Source organism: Tupaia chinensis, unplaced genomic scaffold, assembly GCF_000334495.1.
Source record: "Tupaia chinensis unplaced genomic scaffold, TupChi_1.0 Scaffold144767_1, whole genome shotgun sequence".
NCBI classification, from domain to species: Eukaryota; Metazoa; Chordata; class Mammalia; order Scandentia; family Tupaiidae; genus Tupaia; species Tupaia belangeri.
In genome coordinates, this window is record NW_006204627.1 from 805,756 (window position 1) to 818,497 (window position 12,742).

Sequence of the window (12,742 nt, forward strand, 5' to 3'; positions counted from 1 at the left end):
AAGGGGTCCCCAGGGATGGTGGGTGGAGCCATGCTTTGAGGTGAAAAGGTTATGGCCATGGAGGCTGGAAGCTTAAGGTCGTCACTATAAGCTGGGGCACCTCACTTTCCCTGTCTTCAAGGGAGGCAATGATTTCCACCATCTTGCCTAGTCATGACAATACAGATGCCTATAAAAACAAAGGCAGGGTTGGGACCAGCAGTTAGTGTAATGGCTATGTCACTGGACTCTCATGTAGTCTACCGCGGTTCGAGTCCCAGACCCGGTGGCTTAAAAGTCACACCAGGCGCGTGTGTGCGTGTGCCCAAGATCCCGAGAGGAGAATGGAGGAGAAGGGATTGCGGCATGGCCATCACCCTGGGGGGTGACTTCTCACTTTCTGCCTCTCTCTGTTTCTCTGGCAAGTGCATGTCCCCTAGAGCAAAAATCTCTCTTTAAAAAAAAAAAAAAAGTTCAGGGTTAATTAAAGTTGGGAAAGAAAAGAGGCTGCTTTTAAAGGCAGGAAAAGACAAAAGGGAGTCATGCAATACCATAGTGGTTCCTAGAGGGAAGAGCTTTAGAATACTCCAGATCTAAGTCTGTGTGGGGGTCCTGATGAGGGCTAGAGGCCTGAGCAGAGGCCATGGATGGAAATGGCAGGGAAAACAGAGCTCACAAGGCTGTGAACGAGAAAAGAAGTCTTTGTCCTCAAGTCAAAATGAAGCAAAGAAAGAAAGAAAATAAAGAAAACATTATTGTGCAATGGTGCAGCTTGGATCTGGGGGCTCCCCAGGTCAGCAGCCCCACCCATGAGCATACTCGGACATGCTGGAGGCCCAGGTGCACCCGTGGCTGCAGTGCACACATCCCCAGCTGCCCCCCCTGCCCTGAAGCGAGGCAGCTGTGTCCAGTTTTGAGCTCTGTGGTGAGGGAACTGAGGCTCTGAGAGCAGTGGGCAGGTGAGAGACAAGATCCTGAAGATGTTGACAGCACGCTTGGGACAGGGAACCACCACCTGCACTTCTGTGTGCCAGCTTTCCCAAGTGTGTGTGGTCTTGTGTGCCTATGTGTGTCCCTGCTTCAGGACTCGGCTGGAATGCCCAGAATCTCCACACCTGCCCGTGTGGTATCAGATGTCCAGCGTGCGATGGAGGACATGCCCATGGCACCTTGTGCAGTGTGGAATCTGGACCCCCCCCCCACTTACAGGAGTCCTGAGACAGCAAGAGGTGGAAACCCAGATGGTAGGGGCTCACCAAATTATTCTTGATGCTTGCTCAGGTCCGTGGGATATGAACTCATGGAGCTGCTCTGTGAGAGTCAATTCCAATTTGATTGGCTGGAAGGGAGACCTGGGCATCTGACGCCAGACTGGCCAGTGGCTGGAAAAAATCCACAGGGTTTTAATTGAAATTCTAGAGCCCACAAGCTGCCTGTGAATGGGATGCCATGTGGCAGACATGGCTGTGCGTATATTTCATGACAGAGCCTTGCTGGTTGTCACAGTGGTTTGCTAAGAGACAGGAGAGTGAGATCCATTTCAGATGCCCACAAAATTCAATCACGCTTCTGTTCTCAGCTCGCCATTGTGCCAACACAATTGAACTGGGGCTCGGGTACCGTCTTTACAGAGCCACTGAGCGGCTCTTTCTGAGCAGGAAGCTATACAGACGAAATTGTCTTCCAAGGAATACTGAGGGACGGACACTGTCACCACTGTCCCTGTCCACAGTTTTACAACGTGATGATCTTTGCAGCTGGTGCTGAAGTGTATTACATGCTGCAGAAACTTGTTCTGGAAGGGAAAAGAGAGACTTGCTTTTCCAAAGGACAACATCATAGGCTGTCTTATAAAACTACTTTCAGGATTTAAAATTCTCCGATGAATTCAATTAAAGATAATTACCGAGCTCCTCTATTTTCCTCTCTCCAGATGCTGGTCTGTGCATTAATATGTATGGTAACCCGAGGAGCTCGTGGGAAGTTACAGGGAGTAACACTATATGCCTGTCTAGAAACTTCACCCAGTATGTGCGTGGTACTGCTGTTTTTACACTCAGATGGGAACGGGAGAAAGGGCATTGTGGCTTGTTATTTCACCTGAGTGCGCCGGCCGACGGCGATGTGGGCTGACATCTCTGTGGGGAGGCTTTTGTGCTGAGCCCTCAGCCTGTCCCTCTTCACGGGCCAGTGGGTAGGCTGACTAATGTGCTGCATTTGTGCAGGGAGTTAGAAGGAGAAGTGGCATGTTGGCAGCGGAGAGGGGATAAGACATTGTGCATCAATAGGAAGGCTGTATTTATAGAACTACATCCCCTGTAGAAGGAATTTGGCCCAGTTAGCCAAGGCGCCATTTTGAAAGGATACATCTGCCAATTAAAATAAGCTGGAAGGGGGCCCACAGGTGACGTGGAGCTTAAGGCATCGGATCCCATATGGTGGCTGCATGGTTTGAGTCCTGGACCCAGCAGCTTGAAATTCACACCAGGGCTGCATGTGCGCACACACTCAAAATCCCAAAAGGAGAATGGAGAAGGGACTGTGGTATGGCCATCCCTCCTGGAGGATAATTTCTCATTCTTGCTCTCTCTCTCTGATGAGCACACATGCCCTAGAGCAAAATCTAAAAAAAAATTAATAATAAAATAAAATAATCTAGACGGTTTAGCACATCCTATGTTTGTCATCTTTCTGGATTCACATTAGAATATGATATACAGGAAGAAATGTGTTTACTACTCTGCCTGAACATACAGAGTTTGAAGTGATAGGTTCCATCTTACCCAACCAGCTCCAGAATACTGGCCCAGACTTCTGGGACCAACAGATGGCGTAATGGCTATGTCACTGGATTCCCATGTAGTCGACCGTGGTTCGAGTCCCGGACACGGTGGCTTAAACTCACACTGGGCACGTGTATGTGCATGCCCAAGGTCCCAAGAGGAGAATGGAGGAGCAGGGATTGTTGCATGGCCATCCCCCCTGGGGGGGGGTGATTTCTCACTTTCTGTCTCTCTCTGTCTTTCTGGTGAGTGCTTGTGCCCTATAGTAAAAACCTCTAAAAATAAAATAAAAGAAGAATAAAAAGACTTCCGAGGCCACTGTGGATAAATTTCCCTGCCCACAACATCCACATAGTAGATACTGTGTGACCCAGAGACTTATTCCAGAGAGCAATCAGGGCTGACGGTTCTTCTTGACTGGAGACAATGGACAAAAGACAGTGGCCATGGAGTTCTCTATAGGTGTAAAGCCAAATGCTTTTTCTGTTGTAAAGACACTTTGGTATTTGTGTCAGAACCTGAGGGAAGAGGGATGTTAAACTTCTCGAAGGTTATTTATGTGTCTCCCTCCCATGGAGCAGTATACATCCTTCACCTCAGAGTACAGACAGACCAGACCAGAACGTGGGAGGTGAAAGCATGTCCCATGACCCCTTCCTCCCTCACATTTCATTTCTGACCCCTCTTTTCCCTCATCATGAAGGAAGGATAGGAAGGTGCTGGCTTCATTTTCTCCCTGTGCTTTGGCTGCTGGTGGTGGAATCCATTAAGTTAACGGGGTATCGGTGGGTGCCACTGTGACAAGTCACTGGGCGTTTTACAGTTGCACCAGGGGAGGGTGTGGGCCCTCTGGACTCCAACAATTCCCAGAGGGCCTACCTCAGAGGAGGCTCTGCTGGGCCCAGGCAGTCTAGTTGGCTGAGGCCCAGGAAATGCAGCCCTTTCCTTCTCGTCAGCCTAGAGGACGAATGAAGTTGGAACGAGGTATGAGACTGACCTGGGTCCAGACCTTGCCTGGAACTTAGTAATTAAAGCCTAGTACTAATTGGCTTCTCCTCTGATTCCCAGCAACCTGCTGCAGAAAGAATAGGATGGAAACTGGGCTCTGGGTAAAACCTCCCCCCAGAGCCTCTTGCCCCTGATGCCTCACAGCATTGGGCCGGCTTCTGTCTGCAGCACCCTGCCTCGCCCTTTGAGTAACACACTTTGCCGGAAGCTGGTGCTTCTAGCCACCGGGCCAACCCATCCTGCCGCTGCGCCTGTCCCTGCCTGTCGTTTGGTCTAGGTTGGGGTACTGGGGTACAGACAGAAAGAAGGGTGGGCTGTGATAAGCGACAGGGATTTGGCGATGATCAGGTGCTGACAAGTCTCCAGGGCTGGTTGGCAGGGTGTATGCTGGTTTCTGTAGGAGAACACAGATTTGTGGTTGTAAGGGCAATGGCGTAGTCTCACGTGAACGTACAATTCCGCATCCTATGACCAAAGGGAGAGTTTGGTACATTTGTATCTTTAGATTTATATTTTGAGATGACTTTGTGATTTCTGGCTGAGTATAGACCCTCATACAATAATCCAGTAGCAACAAAATTATATGGAAAATTAAAGAACCCTGGATCATTCTGAGAAATAAGCCCCCAACTAAATATAGTTAATGTGGATGAGCATACTCTTCAGTCTAAATGTTCTATAAGGCATTTATTCATTATAAATGATTTCATAGCCAAAATGAAATAATTTGAAGTTAATACATGAGTTTTATGTAGCTTTCATATAAGCAGTATATCAAGTTATCTTTCATAAAATGTTAAGTGGGGAAAAAAAAAGCTGGGGGCCAGTCACTGATGCAGCAGTAACACAACATTCAGCAAGACTGCTCACAGGGTCTGAGTTCATGCCTGGAGACCTCCATGCACATCTGGATGTGTGATGCCCATGATCTGGGGCAGGCTAGGGCTAGAGGTGGATCACAGTGCCAGAACTCTGTGAGGGGAATCTCTCTTTCTCTCTGTTTCTCTTGCTCATGGGAGAAGGAAAGAAAGAAAAACATTTTTTTTCTATAGAGGTTTTTGCTACAGGGCACATGTGCTCTCCAGGAAGACAGAGAGAGACGGGGAGACAGAAAGCAAGAAATCACCTCCCAGGGGGGATGGCCACGCCACAATCCCTTCTCCTCCATTCTCCTCTTGGGATCTTGGGCACGCACGCACACATACCCGGCCTGAGTTTAAGCCGCCGGGTCCAGGACTCGAACCGCAATCGACTACATGGGAGTCCAGCGACACAGCCATTATGCTAACTGCTGGTCCTGAAAGAAAAACTTTTAAAAGAGCAATTGCAGGGGTTAGCAGGTGGCATGGTAGTTAGGGCGCTGGACTTCCACATGGCAGACTGTTGTTCAAGTCCTGGACCTCACAGCTTGCTTTCTCTCTCTCTCTCACTCTCTTTGTCTGTGTCTCTCTGGTCAAATTAAAAATAATAATAATAAATAAAATGATTCTTTAAAAAATAATGAAAAGGAAAAAAGCAATTGCAGAACAGCATATATAATGAAGTATATTAAAATATCTATGTTAATAAAAACGTAGACATAAAAAGCTTGATAAAATGTAGAGTAAATCTTTTTTTTTTTTTTTTTTTTTTTTGAGAGGTTTTTGCCATAGGGCGCGTGCGCTTGCCAGACAGACAGAAAGTGAGAAATCACCTCCAGGGGGGATGGCCACGCCGCAATCCTTTCTCCTCCGTTCTCCTCTCGGGATCTTGGGCACGCATGCACACGCGCCCGGCGTGAGTTTTAAGCCACCGGGTCCGGGACATGAACTGTGGTTGACTACATGGGAGTCCAGCGACATAGCCATTACGCTAACTGCTGGTTCCCCCCTAGAGTAAATCTTTAACAGTAGATATCTCTGGAGGATTTCTTTCAATTTGAATAGGCTTTTCCTTTATAAATTTCTATTATTTTTGAATTTTTAAAAAGAGCTTGAGAATTATTTAGAATTTTGGTGTAAATATCCATCTATTTATATATTGGGTCATTGGAAAAGACATGACGTATTTTTCTATGTTTTTCTATGCAAAAGTGCATCATGACTTTCCTGGCTCCCCAATATTTATACATTTGAGTGATCTTGGAAGTATTTGTAGTGCATATTAAATTAAATGTCTAAGTCAGAGAGTGTGTATCTAAAACGCCGAGGGATGCTGCCACATTTCCTCCAGAAAGATTGTCCCCATCTTACCCCTAGCAGCAATTTCTGAGGCTGTGTTTCATCAAACCCCCTCCATAGTGTGTGTCACAGTGTGTGACCACCTGATGGGCAGGGGAAAAAGATCGTCTTTTGTTTATATTTCTTTGATTTTTAGTAAGCTCAAAGGGTCAAAGGGATAGTTTGAAATTTTAAGCTGTAGAGCAAATGTAGAGATTTCCTCAAATTTCTCTCGCCCTTCTTGTCTGACAGGGAGTGAGGCCAGTTCTGCGTCCCAGGCTATTTCTAAGACCCACACCGTATCCCTCATTTGGGGAAGATCAGGGAGGTGAGAAGTCTCTGCTGGAACTATTTCTGAGCACTCAGTGTCTCAGGGAGGCGGATAACTGGCTGAGTCACACCAAGGAGTAGGTGACAGTGACATTCAGGCTACTGCCTCCACCCCAGAAACTCAAAAAACAAACAAAAAAAAACAAAAAGGCACTTCTTCCTTTGTCCCCCACCTCCACAAACACCCCATACTAATATTGGGATGCCTTTGGTAGGAGAAGCACTGCAGTGGGGTAATTAGAAGATTGGGCACAGGCAGATTCAATTCAAATGGCAGCTCTATTGCTTATGGGCCGCGTGACTTTGGTTAGGTTCCTTCACTGGTCTAAGCCTTCATGTCCTCAATATAAAATGAGAATAATGGAATTGTCAGATAAAACAAAATAATCCAGGTCACAAACGTCACACAATATCTGGAATGCAAGAGTAAGACATCAGCAAGCGTCAGCTCTTGGTTGTTTTGATGATTTGATTACCCACTACCCATGGCTATAAAACTCTCAGTATTAATCATTTAACTCATTTATTTGCACATTCTCTGAGCACCTACTATTTTTCTATCAGGTAAATGTAAAAAAAATAGTCTCTAACATCAAAGAGCACCCAAGCTATTAGTGAACCGGAGCTAGCTCCCCCTCCATTGCGGAGAGTAGGTCTACAAACAGCCTATAAGCTTGAGAGTCCTTCGATGTGACATAAAACCCACTACACTGGCGGCATTATCTGGGCTCAGCCATGGTGCGTCTGGGACTCGGAGGGAGGGCAAACTGGCACTGACATGAAGCCCAGGCCATACCTGTGCTGCTGGAATCAAGTCCTTTTGTCTCTGACCCAGGAGTCTCAGGTCTTCTCTGAGCGGGCTCACTTGTCATCTTGCAAGAAGAGTAGATTCTCTGACCCTTCGCACTTGTTGACGGGCTTCCTGGAAGAGGTGGTAAACGTGATGTGTTCTGAATGATGTCTAGGAATGATCAGTTACAGAGAAAGAGCATTCCTCGCTGAAGCATTCTTTGTTCCAAGTTAAGGAGGCCTGCGGAAATAAGAGCATATGGGATGAACGCTCATTTAGAAGGCCAAGCTGCAGGTGTGCTGGGGTGGGGAGCAGCCCATGATGCTGGGGTCAGGCAGGAAGTAGGTCAGGAAGAGCTTCAAGAGCCGCAGCTGCGAGGTTTTGTTGGGCCTGTACTGTGCGTCGTAATGAGGCTCTATGCAATCCCTGGAGAAAAGACAAGGTTTGGCCACAGAAACGTTGGTGAGGACAGGGCTTCACTTAATCCAGCTGGAGCTGGAGACCTGAGTCCTCCTTGCGCTGCAAAGTCTGTGCCCTGAGAAAAGCCTGGCTTCGGGCTTGGAGTTCTGAAAACTTTTACTTAGAAATGGTGCTCTCTGCTTTTGCTCTGTGCCTGCAGGCCGGCCAGAGAAGTGACAGTGATGGGAACCTCGTTAGACTGATGGTGGCAGCTGCAGAACACGCCATGTCTGTGGTCTCTGCGTAGCCTGCGTGCAGCGGGGGCTGAGCAGCTCCTCCAGACAAGTGGGCAGCGGGGATTCTTCCTGACCGGACTAGAGGGCATTTGCCACATGACCGTCAGAGGTGGTGGCCCTGCCCTCCCTTGCCCTCTGGCATCATTCTGAAAAGCAGAGCTTGTGAGTTTGTTTTGTTTTGTTTTAAAAATAAGATCAAGGGCCACAACATTCCCTGATGTTTATCTAGTCACTATGACTCAGAGAGTGACTCTGAGTCAATCTTCAGGGTAAATTCTGGGAGCAGTTCAGACCAAACCACCAGTGCTGTGATGTGATCGAGTGCCCAGTGATAATCATAATAACCTCAATGGCGAGAAGAGGAACTGATGACCACGAAGGTAAAAGCTGCCGTTTACGAGCCCCTGGCTGTGTGCCGGAACCTGTGCTAGCCTCCTGTCACGTAATCTGCGTGACACCCAGACAAGAAAGAGACCCACGGGCTCCACTTTAGACCCAGTGTCTGAGACTCAGAAACTGCTCAACAGAGCAAGTAGGTGGGTAGAGCCAGCACTAGAAGAAAAAAATAAAACAAAGTACTGATGTCTAATTGATCCCGAAATTTCTAAAAGCCCATGTTCTTTGTTTTTAATTAAATTAAATGAATTATTTTTCAGTTTGCTACAGGGCATGTGCTTTCACCAGGGAGAAACAGAGAGAGAGAAAGAAAGAGAGGGAAAGTGAGAAGGTCCAGGACTCAAACCATGGTCAGCCATGTGGGAGTCCAGCACCTCAACCACCACATACCTGCTGGCCCATAAAGCCCATGTTCTTAACAGAGCTTTTTAAAAATTGGGGTAAAATATATATAACCTAGAATTTGCCATTTACCCCCCCCCCTTTTTTTTCTTTCTTAGAGAGAGATTTCCTATAGGTGTGTGCTCACTGGAGAGACTGAAAGTGAGAAATCACCCCCCCCCCATGGGGATGGCCACACCACAATTCCTTATCCTCCATTCTCCTCTTGGGATTTTAGGCATGCACACATACGTGCCCAGCATGAGTTTCACGCCAACTGTTCCGGGACAGAAACCATAGTCGACTGCGGGAGTCCAGCAATGTAACCGTTATGCCATCTGCTGGTCCCAAAATTTTACCATTTTTAAGTGTACCATTTAGTAATATTGAGTACATTCACATCATTGTGCAATCAATCTTCAGAAATATTTTCATCTTAAAAAAAACCCTGAAAATATCAGTTTATACCCATTTAAGCCACTTCCTTCCTCCAGCCCCTGAGAACTACCTTTCTATACTACTCCTATCTCTGAGAATTCGACTACTCAGGTACTTCCGAGGGTAGAGTCGGATGTGCTTGTCTTTCCATGGTTGCCGTATTTTATTGAGCATAATGTCCTCCAGATTCATCCATGTTGTAGCACGTGTCAGAATGTCATTCCATGGTGAACGCACATACATACACACCACATTTGATCCCTCATTGGTCAGTGGACAGGTGGGTCACTCCTGCCTTTTGGCTAGTATGGATTATGCTGCTGTGAACATAGTGGTGCTAATATCTCTTCAAGACCCTGCGTTTAATTCTTTCTCTGTGTACTCAGAAGTGGGTTATGTGGTGGCTCTGTCTCTACTTTTTTGAAGAGCTGCCATGCCATTTTCTTTAGTAGCCGCACTACTTCACATCCCTACCACCAGCACACAAAGTAGAACATTTCTTTTACCTTTCCGTTTTCATAACTGTGGACACAAGAGGATACAAAGGTGCAATCTGAACTGAAGAACTTTCTGAAAGTCCTGGTCTCTGTTGCCTTTGGACACACAATGCCTTCTCCACGGCTGGCTCCAGCAGGTGCCTCTGCGCCGTGGCAGTACAGTCTCGGGTGTCTTTGAGGCATAACTGATGCCCCTGACCAGAGTTTCTCACCCCACACCCTGGCTTCTAGCCAGTGTGCTGAAGGCCCCCCCGAAAAGTGTAGGCCGCATCTTGGAAACTCCTCTCTAGGAGTCAAAGATGTGATTTTCTTGACCACTCAGGAATGTATCAATACAATGCTTCGTACCCTTCTTTATGACCTCCCCCCTGCCCCATGGTCTCCTAAAAGAATCCCCAGGGGCTTGAAAAGCCTCCGAGTTCTCCCTCAGAGCATTCCAGACTCCTGGGGGCTCACATGAGCAGCTCAGGCCTCCATGGAGAAGGTTTTGTGATGGAGGTGGTGGTTTTTCCCAGGAGGGCTGGAGGATGGAGCCAGCTGAGCATGTGGTCATTCCTCTCCTCCTCCAGGGTCAGAAGCAGGGGCAGTGGAAGGGAACTGGGGCAGGATTGTGGGTGGGGCTGCAGAAGGACACAGCTGATGCTCTCGGGGAACTTGCAGTCATGTCCCAAGTCTGATCGTCTGCACTGGTCTCCCAAATCAGGCAGGAACCCTGTACTTACTCCTGGTCACATCCTCAGCAGACTGTAGGAAAATGATGGATGGAGGCTGAGTCATCTAAATGTTTGCCCAGCCCACACTGCTCTGTCTAGACTTACTGTCAGTCTCATTTTTCACCTCTACCTCCCGGATGAAAAAGAATAAACAAGACATTTGGGTACATTTAGGGGCTCATAGTGCTTTAGAATTTGGAATCTGAACTGTCACAGGTTGGAATCCCTGCTCCCGGGGCAACTTCCCTCATCACAGTGAGCACTGGCTTATGCTCTGTTAAAGGGGATTTAGTGCCTGCCCAGAAGGGTGTTTTATAAGTAGGAGGCAATGTATGGAAAGTATCTGGCATGGGACAGATGCCAGAATAAGTGTAAGTTCACTTTTCTGATCTAATTTCCTGGATCCCTACTTGCAGGTAGTAAACTACTTGCAGGAAGCAGTCATTTACAGAATACACGTGTGATAAGCCAGTAAATATGCTTATTTTGTTGAAAGTTGCTGTTTTACACACTGTAACAGGAAGTTTCTGAAAAGTGATCGTGGCTAAGGTGCTAGGGCAAATACGGAAAAACTATTGTGTGTGAAGACCGGCCTCATGCCAAAGATAAAGCAAAGGAATATTTCACAGGGCTACACAATTATAAATAGTAGAATTCACAGGATCACTGCTACCACCATTGCCATGCCTATAGCAGACATTGCTGGTCGATCACAGATCTGTAGTTATGAGCCCAGGAAAAGCCTTAGCACTTGAGGCAACCCAGGACTTTCAGCAGCCACTGACAGCCAACTGGAAAAGGATTGTACTTGAAATGCATTCCTATCATTTTCCCAGCCAAAACCTCTCATCTTTTTAGATGAGAAAACATAAATGGGCAAATATATTGGGTCATCAGAAAAGTCATGACATACTTTTGCATAGAAAAACATGTCATGACTTTTTTGGCCACCCAGGACTTTTTCTCCAAATCACGCAGTGATCTGAGTTGGGCTGTCATTCCAATTCAGTTCTACTCCGTTTTTAGTACACTGTGGATCTGGAGTTTCCTGTCTCAGGAAGCAGGATCGGGGTGCCCTGTTTTTGTCACCTCTCAGAGGATTAGTAATAAGGAAGGTGGGCTGCCTCATGCTGAGAAATATAGTGAAGATCAATGGGGAAGGGATTTTCCCAATCCCAGAGCAAAAAATCAGAACTTCATAAAGTGGTAGCTAAAAGAATGCTCTAGAAGGCTGTGAGCTTTGGGAAGGCAAGGAGTTCATCTACCTGCTTTATCTACCATGTACTTCTGAGTCCCTGTTTCTGCACTTAGCAGGGGGTAGGCTCTCAGAAGCTGAACGAATGTTTCTAATAGATGAAAGCTATATGATCTGGGAGTGAATTGGAGAATACAAAGGCCAGAGTTCTTGAAGATAAGATTCAGTGAAGAGCTTCAAGTGTGTAAATGAGTTTTACTTTCTTGAACTATGTTCCTCCTTGAGTTTTTCCTCTCCTTTAATCAACTACATTCTTAACACCTATCATCTGTTGGGTTGTATACTAGGTGTTCTTATATCTTTTATCTTCTAGTCCTTATCATGCTAGAAAGGAGACATTGTTTTGCAGACTAAAACACAGGAGTTTAGAGATGTTAAATTCCAGAAGTCATGGGAGATGGTTAAATGGTAGAACTAGACCATCAACCTGTATATACATTTCAGCCATTTCAATAGAAAGATATATTTCTGACAGAAAAAGTCATGGGAGTTTGCAGCCACAATTTTGAGTGGTTTTGAAGAGTTATGATGAACCTCCCATCACCTGGTTATAGCTATGTAACTATATAATTATGCAGCTACCAAGAATCATTGAACACCCCCATCCACCAGTGCCTAAATAGAAAACCCAAATCACCAAAGGGTAGAGGAGGATGGTGAGGAATCTGTGGAATCTCTCACCCACTTCCTTTTGTTCTCACAGTCACCAGATATCAGACTTGCTTCTCCTAGAGAGGGATATTCTAAACCAGCAGCGAGAGCATTTTAAGTGGGTGGCATGCCCTGTGTCTGACGAGATTGACTCCTGACATATTTCAATGATGCGATGTGGAAAATACAGCCGCAGGGAAAACAGCCCGAGTTTTCCATCGTCTCATAATACAGGGCCTCTCAGAAAAGGAAGTAGGTACAAAAGGCAGAGGGAGTAGTGGGCAGAATGGAGGAACATCCGGGCTCAGAACAGAAGGGCCTGTTCCCCAGTGGGCCGAGGGTGGCAGACTCTGTCCTTCTCAGGCTCGGGAAGTAGCAAGCCTCGCGCTCTGCTTGCTGTAACATTTTCCCCACTCAGCAGCCTTGTGTTTTCACCTTGGATTTTGGATCCTGTTTTTCCCCCAGTGATGTCTGTGGGAACCTCTTTGTCCAGAAAGAGCATACAACCCTTAGCAGAAAGGTCAACTCCAAGGCTAGTTATACTCAGTGCCTCCTCTGATCAGAGCTGCCCCTCAACCCCCAGGCTTTCCTGATATTTGGAGGGTGAGAGAAAGGAAAGAGAAGAATG

The 12,742-nt window shown here is 46.7% G+C and overlaps 1 protein-coding gene and 1 long non-coding RNA gene across 2 annotated transcripts in view; one reads left to right on the forward strand and one right to left on the reverse strand.

The window, feature by feature from the left end:
* The window catches only part of DKK3 (dickkopf Wnt signaling pathway inhibitor 3), a 44,872-nt gene that overhangs the window by 11,295 nt on the left and 20,835 nt on the right, over positions 1-12,742 (forward strand). The window lies entirely within an intron of this gene.
* Positions 1,404-10,650, reverse strand: LOC114005883 (uncharacterized). The gene is made up of 3 exons (XR_003547681.1): positions 10,218-10,650; positions 7,095-7,328; positions 1,404-1,774 (listed from the first exon to the last, which is right to left on the reverse strand). It is a non-coding gene; the product is annotated as an uncharacterized LOC114005883 (long non-coding RNA).